This window comes from Acipenser ruthenus, chromosome 32 (assembly GCF_902713425.1).
Source record: "Acipenser ruthenus chromosome 32, fAciRut3.2 maternal haplotype, whole genome shotgun sequence".
Classification (NCBI taxonomy): Eukaryota; Metazoa; Chordata; class Actinopteri; order Acipenseriformes; family Acipenseridae; genus Acipenser; species Acipenser ruthenus.
Window position 1 is genome coordinate 12118167 of NC_081220.1, and position 18731 is coordinate 12136897.

Consider the following 18731-nt stretch of genomic DNA (forward strand, 5'->3'; position numbering starts at 1 on the left):
ACATCAAGCTCATTACAGGGACCTGCAGAGCTGCTGCCATGAGATACAGGCCTGGAAGATCCACTACATTCAATCACGCACATTTCTTTTAGTATTTCTAAATGCATTAACACATTTTGCAACAGAAACCAGTATTGCCTTACTGTTCATGTTTAAGTGTGCAGAAATAAATCTGGATAGACTGTTTGGGTGACTGGATGTATAAATATACTTGCTTGTGTGCCGTCTGGGTATTGCATCTGCATGAATAAATCACATTTAGTGTGTGTGTCTGGCTGGCGTGTGTAAATAATGTATACTGTATGCATGCGCATGTCTGATTGCATTAGTATGCGTGAGCGTGCTTAGCATGTCTGTCTACATGCGTGTCTGAGCCTGGCTGATGGCATGTGTGTGTCGGACTATCTCTCGGGAGTCTCCCCCTCACTCACTGCCACACTAATGCACGTCTGACTGCTTCCACCCACTTCTCCTGTGTCTCGGAGGAGGTGTGGGGGAGTGTGTCAATGCACAAGCCTTCCAGCTCCCAGGCTCCTCAGCTCACAATGAACATGAGGTCAGTTTCAATCCTGGCTGTGCCAAGTTGATGAGCCTGGCTAGGGACACAAAGTCCTTCCAGTCCATGGCAGGCTTGAGGCATGGAGACTGAACTGCTCCCTCCCTCACCCCCTAAAAGAAAGGGTGATCCCTCCAGTCCAGGGCAGGCTTGAGGCATGGAGACTGAACTGCTCCATCCCTCACCCCCTAAAAGAAAGGGTGATCCCTCCAGTCCAGGGCAGGCTTGAGGCATGAAGACTGAACTGCTCCCTCACCTCCTAAGAGAAAGGGTGATCCCCTCCAGTCCAGGCTAGGCTTGAGGCATGGATACTGAACTGCTCCCTCACCTCCTAAGAGAAAGGGTGATCCCTCCAGTCCAGGCTAGGCTTGAGGCATGGAGACTGAACTGCTCCCTCGCCCCCCTAGGAGAAAGGCATGGAGACTGAACAGTATTCCAGCTCCGATGACAGACCGCTGGGTGGGTCGAGTGTGTAGGTGGCTATTGAGACAGGATTATTTTATTGTTGGAACCGTAGTCATGGAAACAGTACAAACAGGAGGGTGAGCGAGGACAGTCTAGTTTAAAATGTCGGTTCTCCTGTCGCCACACAGACATACACCATGTGCTCACTCCTCAAATATTTCCTTCAGACCTCAACACCAGCTTTAATTTCACTCCCCTCCCCCCTCCGCAGCTTGAGGGATATTTTTTCAATACCTTGTTTTAATTTGAGTAAACTTGCTGACAAAGCACCATTTAAAAAAAAAAAGGAAAAATGTCAACCCCAGTTACTACTGTATCTCACTCTGAGATACAGGGCTGCCTCTATTACACTGTCTGACTTACACATCAAAACAATGTCAAGTATTTCTTCAGTGCCGGGACGGAAATCAGACTCCTATTCCACAGCAGTTCCCTCCTTTCCAGATCACACGGATTGGCCACAGTGTATAGGGAAACACGCTTGGCTGTGTCTTATTCAGGGTCAGGTCAATTCCAATTCCTTTTATAAAATCCATTCTTAATTCCCATTCCCTTTTAATCAATTCCAACACGTCACTGAGCAAAATTGCAATCAGCAATCAAACTGCTATGCAACGGGAGTCTTATTTCCATTCCTGTGTACATATATGTCTTCATATACCCCCAGCTTTCAATACTCCTCAATAACCTGCGCGTCACAATGTCAAAACCAAACTTCTTCACAATGCGACCGGTGATTCTTTAAATGCACGTGTCACACACACACAGACAGAGACAGACTCCATATCGAAGTACCCTCAAACTCCTGCAAAAACGTCTGTAGCCAGACTCGTCACCTCTGGTAAGCGGTTCTGCAAAAATGCCTGAGTGACGATCAAGCTGGACTAGATTAATAATCCATGAGCAGAAAGAACCCCCCCTCCCTCCTCACTTACAGTGCACGTTCCCAGCTGAGAAACATGAGTATAAAGATTTCATTTCCAGTGGTAAATATTCAAGTACTCACCCCTATACTGTGAACCCCAGTGACTGGAGCAGAACCCTCAACCCCATACAGCTCCTTTTATAATGAACATTGCCAGTCCATACCACCCACTACAAAACACAGCCCTATGAATTGTGTGTCGGCTTCCTTACATAATACAGTTTCCCTTGCTACTACAGTGTACCAGCCCCCTCTCGCTCTCTCTCGTTGTGCTCTCTCACACACACGCATGCACATTCTTACAGCACGCACGCACACACACACGGTTCCTGGCAGTGTGCCAGCCCAAACACAGCCAGACGCCTTCATTCACGAGGAGAGAGGGGAGGGGGGGTGCAGGCAGGCCAGCATTAAAAGACACAATCCAGCTATCCCAGGGTGTCGCCAACTCCGCTACTGCACTTAATCACTGGCGCGGCAGACAAAAGAATGTTTGAGCCTGGTGAAGGAAATACGCCATTGAAGAGCCTAGCTCTCTCTCTCTCCTGTCAGCGTCCACACTGTGCCGTTACAGCGGGACGATATATTACACTCAGGGCAGCCAAAACACACACACAGGTCCAGACAAAATAATACACTGTTGTTATGTCTGTCAGTCTGAGACCACAAAGAGCCTTACTGTTCCGCACAGCAAACAACAACAGATCAACACCCCCCCACACACACCGGCACAGACAGTATCTGGAACAAAATAAATACTACTTACTTTCAGGGGGGGGGCTCTTTAAGAAAGAAAAAAGAAAAAATGAAAATGGACCGGCTTTTTTTTTTTTTTTTTTTGGTGATCTTTGTCTCTCTATCGCCCTTTTGTTTTGAAGAGGTGGAGAAGGAAAGGGGAAAGGGGGGTTAACAGACCTGACGAGAAAGCTAAGGAATGGACCAAGACAGAGAGAGAGAGAGAGAGAGACTACATGAAGGCCTATAGGCAACACTGAAATGGGCGGCACCTTATTATTTAGTGCCCACCCCCCCTTCCTCACCCATGGATTTAGACACTCACTCAGGCACCTCCCTGCCAATCACATGCGACACAGTTACTTTTAAAGGGCCAGAGTCTATCTCTTAGGGAGTGAGGGAGGGAGCAGTTCAGTCTCCATGACTCAAGCCTGCCCTGGACTGGAGGAAGCACCCTTTCTCTTAGGGGGTGAGGGAGGGAGCAGTTCAGTCTCCGTGCCTCAAGCCTGCCCTGGGCTGGAGTTCTCAGTTCAGCGCACAGTCTGCTTTGTTAGACCGATACCGCAAAACATCCTGTTATTACCGTGTGAACTTTCAATACCACGCAGTGCAGAGAGACGGGGAGTGCTGATAAGGGAAACGGACTGAATACATTTCCAACCTGTCCCGGAAACGAGTTCTGACACAGCTCTGTAGAAATGAAACAGGATGTGCAACTGACAGGTAGACAAACAAACGAGACAGACAGACACCTTCACTGAACTCTGGTTCCCAATGTTCAGGGATTTTCCTGCGGCTACACTGCAGAGAAGAGCAACCAGGCTGATTCCAGGACTGACTGACATGAGCTAGAGAATGACATCTCTTCAGCACAGAAACAGAAGGGTCTTTAAAATCATGAAGGGTTTAGATGAAGATAACCCGAGACACTACTTCACATTTAGCAGAGAGAGAAGAACAAGAGGGCATAATGGAAGCTGAGTAAATGTGAGTTTAGAACAGAAGGCAGGAAGCACTGTTTTACACAGAGAGTTAACATGCATGGAATAGCCTACCAGGTGATGTAGTAGGATCTAAAACACTGGGAACGTTTAACAAAAATACTGGATTCTTAAATGAGTTCCGCCCCCCCCCCCCCAGTAGTGGAGAAGGATGCTAACATGGGATGAACCTTGATGGGCTGAATGGCCTCTTCTCTTTCCCAAACTTCTCTTCTGTTCTTGAAGTGTTTGCAAAAAGGCCAATTCAACATGCTGCTTCAAAACTAGCGATGGAACAAATAATCTAATATATGAACTGCTTGAAATGTATTCAGTGGAAAAGAACGAGCGCAGATCCGTTAGAGCTGCGCCAACCCATTATTCAACCATTCAGATCGAGCGAAGAAGCAGCTGCTTGGGTTTGTGTGGATCGCTGTTCTCCATGGAGTCCAAGAAAAGCAGCGATCGTCACAAACCCAAGCAGCTGTTTCTTCAATCATTTCACTCTGAATGGTATATTAGTCCGACCGACACCACTGACCCTCACCTGATTGTTCGGATCTCAGGTGCTGATACTCTCATGAACAAAATGTGCAAGTGACTGTATCAAAGACAGCAAGCCAATGCATCAATGACTGTATCAAAGACAGCAAGCCAATGCATCAATGACTGTATCAAAGACAGCAAGCCAATGCATCAATGACATCCCAAATGCATTCCTAAGTGTTTCTCACCTGAAAGATCATGTGACGGGGTACCGAGTTTATTTTACAACATGGTACAATGGTAAAATTTCTGGTAGGTGCCCAGAACAAATGGGAGTATAAAAATACACTTATTGTAATTTGTATATTAATAAATGTAGTTTTCCTATAAAATACATATATTTTTTTCTTAAACATTTGTTAATTCGAGAACGCAATTGCAACCAAATGTATTAATAGAACGAAATAAAATTGCGAGCGTTACCTGGAAGCATTTGTTTTCTTGTGTGGCGAATCTGCCATGAAGAATCAAACTAGGTTTATACTATTAGGAGCATACGGGTCAATTGCAATAAACAAAACGCAGCGGATGATCCTGTAGTTAGTACCGCAGGACTAGACTAAACTAGTGTGCTAGTTATCACCAATTGCAATGAACCAAGAACTTCCAGACAGGTGCAGATTAAAAGTGTTCCCAATTGCAACGATCTCCACATGATGACTGCTGCCCTCTAGAGGTTCCTGATATACGGTACTAAATTGAACCATCAAACTCTTTAGACTAAATAGAAGAGTTACTGTACTAACAAGTTAAAATGAGAAACCTCATTAGACATGTTTTCTGAAATAACACCATTAATAAAACCGATATCAAATATACAGAATCCAAAACATGTATCTAACATTTAGCAGCGCTTTCAAATTTTAATAAGGCAGTAAATATAATTAAATAAAACACGATAATGAAACGCTGTTATTAGTGACTCCAGGCTCGCTCAGTTATGGAGGTGGCTATTGTCTTTATTCTACGTGTCAATGGGATATTAAGCAGTCTCCTATATAAGAGTGTGCCTCATTGTTCCCATCTACATCAGTTTGATTTGTGCAAAGATGTTAGGAGATTTACGGACACGTTTTTTATGCTCGACGAGTACGCTCTGCCTGAATGATATCCAGGCATTATCAAGATTTACAAAATCCATGCGTTACACACAGCGAACAGGAGTTTAAAAGGCGGTATCGTTTATCCAAGGTGGCAGTCAGAAGACTGATAGATTTGCTGAAACCACGTCTGCAAATTAGAGGAAGAGATGGGCATCCTATTGACCCAGATGCACTCCAGGTTTTAATAACTGTGATTTTATGCCGCAGGATCAATCTTGGGTGTGGAGGGGGGGGGGTGTCTGATTAACATGCACGAAAGCACCGTTTCCCGTGTTGTTCATCTCAAAGCTGATAGTGGCACTTCATGAAAGCTGCGTTATCATGTAGCCCAATGAAGAGGAGCAACGAGATATTTGCACCGCGTTTTATTCTACAGCTGGAATACCTGGAGTTATTGGGGCCACAGATTGCACACACACATCCGTATTGGATTTCAGAGGCAATATAAGGATCCGAGCTTCATCAACAGGCATAGCTACACATCAATCAATCGCTACATGGTGTGTGAGCATCATCTTCGAATACGTAACGTGGTGCACGATGGGCAGGCAGCACACATGATGCACGGATTAGAGAACAGCGACTGCTACTACAAATTCCAAGACTTATCACGGTGTCCTCTTGGCTGACAAAGGCTACCCTTCCAGGAGGGATCTTCACACACCAGCGCTCAATCACACATTGCCCGCGAGCTGAAATACAATAGGAGGCATAAGGCGGCAAGAGCGTGTATTGAGAGAACATTTGGAATATTAAAACAGCATTTTGTCTTTCATTTGTTTTGCGTACCACACCCATGAGAACAAGCCAAATAAATCGGTGCATGTGTGGTACTTCATAACTTGTCAATCGACTGGGATGAGCCCCCCATGCCCTGCCCAGGGAGATACCAACCAAACCCTGAGAATTTCGACACCGTTACGATGTGGACCTCGACCAGAGGAAAGGGAAGGACAGGCATTTTGAAGGACTTTAATACATCACCACTTTACAAGACGCGAGTAGCCTACATTATTTTTATATCGTACATTAAACTGAATCAGCAATTGCAATAAGTCAAAGAAACTATCTCGTACAATAACTTAAAATAAATAACTGTGCATCAAAGGGAAAGTTAAAAAAAATGTGTCTCAAAACCATGACTGATTTTTATTGTCCGAGCTACTAAACTCCCTTTGTGTCGCAAGTAATCGAATCTACACGATAATCTCTCTCCTCTGATTTGTAACCTTTCTGCTTTAGCTTTATCAGTTGCATCTTCTCATTGTGTAACTGTTGCACTAATTTCATTTTTAAATTGTGCTCTCTCTCAGACAATTCCAACGCAGGAAGGGCTCGCTGATGCGTCTGGGCCTATCCTCCACCCCACCTCGCTTCTGGACTACCTCTGCCCCACCCCTCTCCCTGTCTGCACCCGTGTTCACCTCATCTAACCCGGTCTCCTCAGCTCCAAAACCCACTGGTGCCTCTTCTGGATCTGAAAACTGGATTTCCTGTATATCTGGGGCAAAGGATGGTCAGGCGCCCCGCTCAGTCGCTGTTGGCGTTGCTTTGCAACAGCATTTCTGCTCTCCAGTTTCAGCCTTTTTCACTATTTTTTTTAAATGTGACCTTGTTCCTGAACACCTTTCAGGAAACACAGCATTAAATCTGGTTGCAATTTCATTCCAGACATTTGAGCGTTGCAAAACCGCTGTGGTGTGTTTTCTACCATCTTCTGCTGTTTTGATATAATTGTTATGCACTCAAGAAATAATGTTTGTGCTCCGTCGAGTAATTCTGAGCACGAGCGCCAGCATTGCCTTCTTTGGTATGAATACAGTAAATAGAACACCTTTATATACTTGGATAACTTGATTTGCATATGTAATTATGACAGCTTTAACACTTGCTCTGATTAACGTTTTTTGTTAATAAAGTTATGCAAATAAGTTTTGTATATACTACATTTTACTATATATATATATATATATATATATATATATATATATATATATGTAACCAGGCAGGGAGAGGGTTAAAATTCTCCCTGCCAAAAATATGTGCGTATCCCTGCCAAAAATATGTGCGAAAAGGGCTTGTAACCAAGAGGTCCCCGGTTCAAATCCCACCTCAGCCACTCACTCATTGTGTGACTCTGAGCAAGTCACTTAACCTCCTTGTGCTCTGTCTTTCGGGTGAGACGTAATTGTAAGTGACTCTGCAGCTGATGCATAGTTCACATATCCTAGTCTCTGTAAGTCGCCTTGGATAAAGGCGTCTGCTAAATGATAATAATAATAATAATAATAATATTAATTATCCCCTGCACCTGGCTATCATTGTAAATTAGAGCCAGGTGCAGGGCTCTTGTGTGGATAAGCCTGACTGTTTGTTTGTTTGTGTGTTTGTGTGTGTATATAGCGCGTCAGCGCTTTTGAAAACAAGTTCCTGTATCCTGGGTCTACTTTTAAAAGGGGCAACGAACCACGGAGAGGAAGCACCAGTTCACAATGCACACAGACACCACCCACTCGATATGTCGCGGGTGTCGGGGTCCAATACAAATCTGCTATATATCGAGGGCCGCGACATCGTTTTAATTCGTACTGCGGAGGGTAATTGCTTCTCATCAACTTAAGTCTCTAATTAATTTCATGAATCTTCCTCTCCTTTCTCAAAATGCCCAAACCGCTGCATTGAAAGAATCCATTCCCAACATAGGAGGCTTGTTGCTAGGGGGCTGACGTCACTTCCCTGTGACTTTTGCTAGTGCTTTGCTTAAGCAAGCAGATATTTCATTTGCTTTGTGTTATTGTGCAATGCGTGTGAATATGAGAACAGTACGATAGTAATGCTTTGTTTTTAAGTGTTCTCTATAATTTAGTTTGTAATGTGCAGTACAAAATAAAACACACACTAATTCTAAGTGAAATGGTCTGTGTATAGACTGTACAAATGGGGAGTCAACTCCAGGACTGCAATATATCTGAATGCGCAGTATATATATATATATTTTTTGTTTTACAAGATCGTACCAAAACACGAATACGTTTTAATGGTATGACAATGAACTCGTAGGCCTATGCAATTACTTTTTCGTATGATTACTTTTATGTTTTACATATATATACGACTTTAATTGTTATTTTATTTTTATTTGTTGCTGAAAACAGTTTGCTTAATCACATACATCCTTTGAACTGCGAGGAACTGGAATCAACGTGTTTGTGCGCACACGCACCTGGGGTCTTGATCCTCTGCTGCGTACTAAAACCTGAGGATCAGCTGATCCCCAACTCCTTTGTTCGTTGCAATTAGAACTAACTTAATCCACAGCTAGGGATGATCCCCAGGTAAGTACCGTAACAGCTAGTCTGCAGCTTGCTACTCTTGATGCCTAACTCTGAATGTGCGTTGCAACTGACCCACTGAGTTTTGCACATCGCTGCTTGTATGCAGACAGTTTAATAAAATAAACTGCCTATCCTTCCATTAAAATTTAACTCTATTTATGCAACTACCCTTTTTTACAATAGCAACGCCATGGGAATAGATGCATGTACAAGGGTGCTGAGCACACGCTGATTTTTCCCCATGCGGTGCATGGCTGCAGTAAAGTACTCATGTCTTTAATGTAGTTTAAAATAAAGAAGCAACACAGTTGTTTAGGCTATATCACACGTGTGCCATATGGTTTTTTTTTTTTTTTTGCAATTACATTCAAGTTATGTAAAACAAAAATAATCCTCTGTCAAAATGTCTAATAGTTCCACTTTTCTACAGTAATTTTACAGCGAGTTAGCGTTTTTTCAATTTAACAATTGTTTTTTATGTTAGAAAACCAGTCATGCTTTGCCAGTGTACAAATTATCATCAAAATGAAACCATGACGTAAAGTTAAAAGCATATTGTTTAAAATCTTCCCAATGTACGCAGTGCTCACACAGACCATGTTTTACGCCTCACACAGTTCAGTGCCGCTTCATTTGGTCACGGACGAGAATTATGATTATCGAGAATTATTCATGGCGATAATTATCGTTGCAAATAAATGATCATGATTATTGATTGTTGTTCCAACCCTAATATAAACGTAACATTATTCAGCAGGTTTCATTCGACTTCATGAAGCAAAATGTGTTCATTCTATAAAGAGGGTGATGCAAAACTAGGCAGCCTGGCTTCACTAAAGACACTTCTACACAAAGATGTACCCCTAGGGGCGTTTCAACTTTAACATGCTCCCCCCCCATCACAATGTTTAATTTACGCCATTGAATAACCCTTTAAAAAGGTACAAGAGACGTGCGTCTCACAAATAAAAATGATTTATTTTTTAAATGAGAAGCACGATACAGGGTTCACAATGTGCTGCCGGCTGGATCTGCACATTCCAAATCCTTGATCCCTCCTCCTGATACTGGAGTCACTCTCAAATGTATTTGAACAAGCGCTCCATTTTTTGTCTACCTGAAGAGGTTAGAGCATCGGCCAAAACAGGTGTCCACATGACTTGCAGCAGAGGTTCATTTGATCAGCCCACAGCCTGCTAAACCACAGCTGGGTTCAGGAATCACCCTGCATTGAACCCAACACCTCTCCGTGGTGATCATGGGATTACCTCAAACACAATGCCCAAAATCAGCTGTGCTTTATAGGGCCACAGAACCAACCCCAGAGTGTACAGCAACCCGCTATCTTTCCTATGCACCACTCTCATAACACTGACCGGCTCTTTAAACTGAAAGAACAATAGGGTCTAATGACACCAGCCTACCTCCCCCTCCCCCTCCCCCTCCCAGTCCAAGCGTAGCCTTAATTAAAAGCACAACAGCTCATTGAGGCTGTTGCCATGGCAACGAGCCCCTCTATTTTTAAACTCTGCTAATCAATTCCATGTCTCTTCCCGATTGGTGCTCCCGGACCTTGGCTCATTAATAACAGTGATGTCAAAGATGCTGGGTAAGATGGAGCAAAAGCCTTTTCAACCCATTCTTTCAGTGGTTATTAGCATCGCTGGCTTCATCACTGCAGTCCCCTTCAAAAGGAGTGCCGACCAGGGCTTTAAAATGAATTCTCACCTCTTTCTAGCACTATCACTGCCCCCCATTAATTGCTAATTATTCCCACCTCTTATTCAACACTATGATGTTATTATTGAGCTCCTTTTAAAAGGAGCGCTAATCAAAGCTTTAGAATGAATTCTTGCCTCTTATTAGCACTAACACTTTCAAGGGACCGCGGTTTCAATAATCATTTTCTTATTAGCAATATTATCATTGGTGTCCCTTTAAAAGGAGTACAAACCAAGGCTTTAAAATCCTCCAATCAGGGTCCAGCTGGGCAGTCCTACCCCTCAGGGAGGCAGGACTTAAGAATCCTGAAACTCGTTTAGAAAGGAGACAGTGCTGACCGTCAAGAACAGCAAGAGATCCAGTCCAGAACAGAGCCTAAAAACCGGTTTATAATGAACATGGTCACTAGGGCTGGGGTTTTTAACAGTAAAGAATAACAGAAATGTTTCATCACAATTTGAAAAGCGGTTCACCAGATACATGCGGAAGGACTGATGTCTGTCCCCAGAATCTAATACGCCCAGTAACTTAAATCATGTTAGCAAGTTTCATGACAACTGGACGAGAGGTTCTCCAGATATATGCAAGTGTGACGCGCCGAGATAGAAAGTAAAGCAGCTCAATCACACAGCAAACAGGGACCAACTGCAGCCACTATCACTGTCATGAGAACAGCATTCACAATGGGGAGTAAGAGGAAACACAGCCACTCTCACTGTCATGAGAACAGCATTCACAATGGGGAGTAAGAGGAAACACAGCCACTCTCATGAGAACAGCATTCACAATGGGGAGTAAGAGGAAACACAGCCACTCTCACTGTCATGAGAACAGCATTCACAATGGGGAGTAAGAGGAAACACAGCCACTCTCACTGTCATGAGAACAGCATTCACAATGGGGAGTAAGAGGAAAGAGTTGCCAATGACAAGCAGAAAAGTCAACTGTAAAATCTGAATTTATTTTTAAAACTGAAGGCAAGTAAACTGTCTGTGGTCGTATCAAATAAGAATACAAGCTGAATTTCTGGAAATAAATAAATAAATAAATAAAACCTTCATTTAAAAGCAGCAGCTTATTTTAGAATTCCTCAGATGAAAAATTGTAAAGTAGTATGCTTGAATAAGAAAGCCTAGCTTCAGATCACACTGAAGAAAAAAATATCAGAAATGCCTTTATAATATATAGCAGACCCCGATCCTGATGCAATACAGACATCTGAAATGTGTTTGCATCAGATAGAGACCTCAACCTTCAAAGTTCTGCACAGCCTATATATTAGTTTCAAAGCAGTGATCCACACTAGACCAGTGTTCCTTTAAGTGAAGAAGGCATGCTCTTTTACCCAGGGTGCCATGCAAGAAACCAGTCCGAGCCAGTTTATACCCTCAGGATATGGAATTCTCTTCATTTGCAGTCGTTTGTGGTCTCAGCGTTAAAGACAACCTCCCCCCCTTCCTGCACCCCCTCAGAGCCAACCACCCCTCCTTCCTGCACCACCTCAGAGCCAACCACCCCCGTAGCTCTGAGGCTGGCACCTTTTCAAAGAATTTCATACTGTACTAGAGGGTGGGGCAAAAGAAATAAAACACACACTGCTGAAAGTGTAGCCATCTGCTTTGCTGGAATCAGGAGTCTCGTTGTTTAAGTGGCTGGGCAGGGGGTGGGAACTGCGATTGCTTATTTTGGGGAAGCGCTCTCCCATTGGGTTTCATTAGTCCCCCTGTTCTTTACAGAACACCCTGCTATGATAATCCCTGTGTACACACAGCCACACTGTACTGGTGTGGCTCTCTTCTGAATGAAAGGGACCCAGGAATCAATTCATTTACACTTGTATTATCTAGCAGTGTGGCTCTAATGGTTAGAGCTGAGGAGGGACTGGGAGGGAGGGAAGCAGTGTGGCTCTAGTGGTTAGAGCCGAGGAGGGACTAGGAGGGACTAGGAGGGAGGGAGAGAAGCAGTGTGGCTCTAGTAGTTAGAGCTCAGGGACTGGGATAAATTCGATTTAAGAGGAGAAAAAAATGAACTGGAAAGGTTTCGTGCTAGCCTCACATCGTTCAATCATTCTCATCAAGTTTTGATCCAAGCATTGACGAAGAGGTGACATTCCAATACATATCTAGGGCAGCCAACTAGAACCGAAGAGAAGCTCCTGAACTGGCAAGCAGTAACTGCAATGCCACTCAGAATGACTTCAACTTGCACCCAACGCACCAGTGAGACGTTGCTGTGATCAATCGGATATTGAAAGCCAGGGGCGATGGTCTCATGCGAAGCTGGGGACATGCTCCACAGTGCTGGCCCGCACCGAGAGAGACCCACGCCTGCCTTCCGCACAGCTGCTGTGCCCAGGAAATACAATGGGATGCGCAGGACTATTATTAGTGTTTCAGACAGACACAAAGGAAAGTTTACAAACGAGAGGAGGTCATTTGGCCCATCTTGCTCGTTTGGTTGTTAGTAGCTTATTGATCCCAGAATCTCATCAAGAAGTTTCTTGAAGGATCCCCGGGTGTCAGCTTCAATAACATTACTGGGGAGTTGGTTCCAGATTTCCACAATTCTCTTTGTAAAAAAAGTGCCTCCTATTTTCTGTTCTGAAAGCCCCTTTATCTAATCTCCACATTGTCAATACCTTTTAGAAATTTTGAATACTTGAATCAGATCACCGCATAGTCTTCTTTGTTCAAGACTGAATAGATTAAATTCTTTTAGCCTGTCTGCAAACGACATGCCTTTTAAACCCGGGATAATTCTGGTCGCCCTTCTTTGCACTCTTTCTAGATAAGCAATATCCTTTTTGTAATCAGGTGACCAGAACTGAACATAATATTCAGATCTAAATTCAACACTTTTCACTATATATCCGAGCATCTTGTTGGCCTTTTTTTATAGCTTCCCCACATTGTCTAGATGAAGACATTTATCAACATAAACTCCTAGGTCTTTTTCATAGATTCTTTCTTCAATTTCAGTATCTCTCATATCATATTTATAATGCACATTTTTATTGCCTGCATGCAGTACCTTACACTTTTCTCTATTAAATGCCATTTGCCATGTGTCTGCCCAGTTCTGAATGCTGTCTAGATCATTTTGAATGACCTTTGCTGCTGCAATGGTGCTTGCCACACCTCCTATTTTTGTGTCGTCTTCAAATTTAACAAGTGTGCTTACTACACCAGAATCTAAGTCATTACTGTAGATTAGGAATAGCAGAGGACCTAATACTGATCCCTGTGGTAAATCACTGGTTACCTCGCTCCATTTTGAGGTTTCTCCTCTAATCAGTACTTTCTGTTTTCTACATGTTAACCACTCCCTAATCCATGTGCATGCATTTCCTTGAATCCCTACTGCGATCAGTTTGAGGATTAATCTTTTATGCGGGACTTTGTCAAAAGCTTTCTGGAAATCTAAACAAACCATATCATGTGCTTTGCAATTATCCATTGTCGATGTTGCATCCTCAAAAAAGTCAAGCAGGTTAGTTAGACACGATCTCCCTTTCCTAAATCCATGCTGACTGTCTCCCAGGATACTGTTTTTCTTCGTCTATGATTTTGCCACTTGTATCTCTTAGACATTTAACCTCCTCTTTGAATGTTTTCTTGCTGTTAATATTGGAAAAACATTTTGGAATTGGTTTTAGCTCCCTTAGCAATGTTCATTTCTATCTCTCTCTTGGCCTTTCTAACTTCCTTTTTGACTTGCATTTGCAGTTTCAAGTACTCTTTCTGTGTACTTTGGTTTTTTTTTCTCTATTTTACTCCAATCTACTTCTGTTAGTCTCTGTTTCATACCTTCATAGTTGCCTTTCTAAAATTGTAAACCTTAGCGCTAGGGCAGCAGTGTGGAGTAGTGGTTAGGGCTCTGGACTCTTGACCGGCAGGTTGGGGGTTCAATCCCCAGTGGGGGACACTGCTGCTGTACCCTTGAGCAAGGTACTTTACCTAGATTGCTCCAGTAAAAACCCAACTGTATAAATGGGGAATTGTATGTAAAAATATTGTGTTATCTGTATAATGTGATATCTTGTAACAATTGTAAGTCGCCCTGGATAAGGGCGTCTGCTAAGAAATAAATAATAATAATAATAATAATAATAACTTTTGGGGTTTTAAAAAGCACTTCAAAAAGGAGACCATGTTGTGGTCTGAGTTTGCCAATGGTTCTCTGACCTGTTTTAGTTATTCTGTCTTCGTTACTTGAAAAGACTAAATCAAGGCATGCCTCCCCTCTAGTCGGTGCCTTGACAAATTGCATTAGGAAGCAGTCATTTGTCATTTCTACCATTTCAATTTCGTCTGTCGTGCTCCCCACCTGGTTTTCCCATTTTATATGGGGAAGTTGAAATCTCCCATTAGTATGGCTTCTCCTTTGCTACACGTGTTTCTAATCTCGTTGTATAACAGATTATTTTGCTCGGCGTCTGAATTTGGCAGTCTATAGCATGCTTCTATTATTATTATGCCCTTTGAATTTTTGTCCATTATTCTGACCCATATTGATTCGCCATTGTTTTCTTCGTCCAGATTTAACACCTGGGCTTCAAGACTATTTCTGTGTAGCGCTACCCCTCCGCCTCTTCTGTCCTGCCTGTCTTTCCTATACAGTGTGTACCCACTAATATTATATTCGTCTCCATTACTCTCAGACAACCAAGTTTCTGCAACACCTATCACATCGTAGTTACTTGTTAGTGCAGTAGCTTCAAGTTCTAACATTTTGATTCTGAGACTTTTAGCATTTAGATAAATACATTTAATGGCTATCTTACCTGAATTGTTGCCCTTGTTTTGATGTAGTCTCCCTTCTGCTTTTTTGTTGATTTCTCCCCCCTTCCTTTCTAGTTTAAATACTTCTGAACCTTCTCAAGGATCCTTTCTTAGAGTAGATTGGTTCCCTTTTTATTTAAGTGCAGTCCGTCCCGCCTATATAGAATGTGATCCAATGTTGAAGAAAGGTAAAGCCTTCCTGTGTGCACCACGATTTCAGCCATGCATTTTGATTTTGTATTTCCAGCTGTCCATATGGTCCTTTGCAAGGTGCCGGCAGTATCCCAGAAAATACCACAGTTTTGGTCTTGTCTTTTAATTTCCTTCCTAGCTCTCTGAATTTGTTTTGCAGGTACTTTGGTCTGTCTCTTCCAATGTTGTTTGTACCGATGTGGACGACTACTACCGGGTCGTCTCCTGTTCGTTCTAGGAGCCTGTCCACGTTCTCAGTGATGTGTGTGACAGAGGCTCCTGGAAGGCAGCACACTGTTGTAGTAAGGCGGTCCAAACTGCGAACTGAACTTGCCGTGTTTCTCACAGATGGGGGGTTGTGTTCAAGTCACTCCAGAGCAGTGTAGAGGGTGGGGGGGGGGTGAGTCTGCTGCTGCTGATCCAGACACACTCACACAGAATCACTTCCCATTTCAACAAGTCAGAGCGTGCTCACTCCGACCAGCTCTACCCAACTTCAATAATTACTATTATTACTACTATTGCTAGGAGGTAAAGATACACTAATGTCACTGTCTGACAACGTGATCTCCTCCCCTCCGCACTGTCCGAGATGCACCTCGTATGTAGAGTTGAAACGTCACACGGTCACATGATTTGAATGAGGAAGGCTGTTCAGTGCTGGCACTCAGGCTTCTCCAGACAAGCTCAAATTAGCTTAAAGAAAAATGATAACTTAATATTAGAGAAACGGAATTGTCTAAGTATTTGTTTCAGTGCTAATGTCTGCGTTGGGTATTGTAATTGGAGTACACTTAACTAAAAACACCAGTGCTGTGCACGAATGCAGGGCTTAGCATTTCAGGACTCAGTCTGAAAACCACATCACTCACAAACAAGTACACAGACTAACATGCACCATAACCAAACTCACACTGCAGGCTGTATGGAGAATTCAACCAGCTGTCTCTACTACTTAATAGCTATCTTAACCCATTAAGTACCAGATTTATTTCTTTTTGGCAATACAATCAGATCACAAGCTGTAATAATGGAAGTGGACACACCGCACAAGTTCAGGTGCTGCTCTTCAGTTTTAGCTGCCATAGATTTGTGTAATTTAGGCTAGATCAGCCAGTGTCTATTAGTAAGCATCATCGCCATCTACTGGTCTGCCACAATAAATCACGTTTCCTATTTTGCTGGCAATACACTAGCTGAGCACTAGATGTCGCTGGTTTAATACAAAGACACTCGGGCTGCCTACGTTACAGGTCTGTGACGAGAACTGAAGAGCAGCTCCTGAACTCTGTCCCCCAAATACCCCTTTAAAAATAAACCAGACAATGTTTGCCCATTTGGAGTAAGACATCGTTTTTCAACCAGTGGATCTGCTTCTAAGTGGGTTGCAAAGCCCAGTTTCCCAAAATAATGAACACTACCGTTCAAGCATTTTTTCCCCCGTCTCAACAGCAACGTTTTAACCTTATGCAAACCAAAATAGTGTGCTTGCAAAATAATGAGTACCGCCAATCAAATATAATTTTAATTTACACGGAGAACGAGTCAGCCGGAAATTACGTTGAGTGCAAGAAAGTGAGCGCTAGGTTCTGGAAAGCTAAAAGCAGTAAAAAAGCAAAAAGGTGTAAAGAATAGTTAAGAAATAAAGTTAAACGAAGTGTATCTAAAACAAAGGAAAATACAAATAATTAGATAAGTGAATTAAAAAAAACAAACCAAAAAAGATTGTTTTTTGAAAACGCGTTGGGCCTGACCAAGAAGCTGCATCACCATCAAATTCCTTGACGGCCAGCAGAAACCAAAGGCATAGCGAAAAAGAAGATAAAGTGGTGGAACTAAACGTAAATAAGACAAATCGGATCTTCAGTTGGCTTCACTTATATCGGTTCTGAAACGAACCCAAACCGCAGTGTGTCATTGCTGTGAAGTGCTTGCCAATGCAAGCATGAAACCCGTCAAAACTCAAGAGGCCTCAGCACACGCTACACCCGGTGATGAAGGTAAACCTTTGGCTTACTTTGAAAGGAAACTGAAGCCGATACAACACAAAAAAATCTGGTTAGCTGTGCTTGTACTGTATCTCAGAGTGCTTTGAACTTCCTTTCTAGTTTCGCAGCGTACTGCTAAATGTAAGAAAGCCCACACGATAGCCGAAGAGTTGGTATTACCAACTGCTTTGGATATGTGTACCGAAGCGTTCAGAGAATCTGCTTCCAGGAAACGTAAGTGCATCCCGCTGTCGAGGGATACTGAACTCAGGAGGATAACAGACACTTCAAAAGACATGAAACAGCAACTTGTGGATTTGTAAAAGCGAGCGAGTTGTTTGCCATTCAAACAGACAGAAGCAGCTGGCTGTGCAGTTTTGCTTGTGTATGACGTTACTGCTGCAATTGTGACTTAAAGAAGGATTTGCTGTTTAGTGCAGATCTCCCCAGAGTTTCAAGGTTTTGAACACTTATGGTGGAAAATGCATTGGAATGGAAGAACCGTGTGGGAGTTGCGATAGTGCTGCCGCTGTTATGGGCAGAAAGTCAGGGGTTGTTCAGCAGGTTTTGCAAGTAGCAGAAGATTCTACTTGGCACTATTGTTTTCTCCACAAAGAGGCCTTAGCATCAAAAAAATAAATAAGCCCCGAACTGCGCGCTGTATTACAGACGGCTACAAAACGTGTTCACTTTATAAAAGCAAACCCCCTCAATGCTCGCTGTTCTGAAGTGCCGTGCAGGGAGCTGGGAAGCGAACACGTCCACCTTTTATGGCACACCGAAGTTCGCTGGGGTAAAGTGCTGCATCGTCTTTATGAGCTCCGTTTAGAGCTGCATTCATTTTTGATGGATCAGATTTAGTATTTTGTTGACACAGAGCAGCTGCAAAACTTGCAAGGCCATTGAGGTAACATTTTTGAGCACAACAACAAGATCACTGCTTTAAAAAAGAAAAAAAGCTGAAACTATGGGAGAAGCGGGTTGCTGATGGGTGTACTGATAAGTTTCCTCTCGTGACAAACTTTTGATGACCATGAAGCCCAGGATTTCTGTCAGGTAAGAACAGATGTTGTAAACTAGAGCTGTCAGATAAGCTTCCAAATAGCAATCGATTAATTGGGCACACAAAATATAATCTTTCAAAATAAAATAGACCACAGAAATCACTCTCCCGTTTGAAACTTCAAAGAAGCACAAACTATATACAGTCAGTTTTCTTCAGTGTGCACAATTTTTTTTGTTTACATTGAATACACTTACAAAGCATTTTCAAAACTGATTCGCTGGTAGGATGGGACCAGCAAATCAGATGCTAGTTAACACTTAAGCAGGAAAAGAAGAGCACGCCCACTGCCTGTCTGGGAGAAATACTGTAAATAGCAAGGCAAGGGCGTTCGGTGCAG

The 18731-nt window shown here is 42.9% G+C and overlaps 1 protein-coding gene across 4 annotated transcripts in view; it reads right to left on the reverse strand.

Moving 5' to 3' along the window:
* Positions 1–18731, reverse strand: part of LOC117962921 (transcriptional repressor p66-beta-like) — a 41954-nt gene that overhangs the window by 18212 nt on the left and 5011 nt on the right. The window contains exon 2 of one of the 4 annotated variants that reach the window (XM_059006422.1): positions 15151–16036. The exons of 1 other annotated variant lie outside the window; for it this stretch is intronic. The gene's annotated coding sequence lies outside the window, so the exon portion shown is untranslated. Of the gene's footprint in view, positions 1–2027; positions 2177–2712; positions 2891–15150; positions 16037–18731 lie in introns of those variants that run through there. 2 more of the 4 variants (XM_059006424.1, XM_059006425.1) reach the window with 2 other exon arrangements.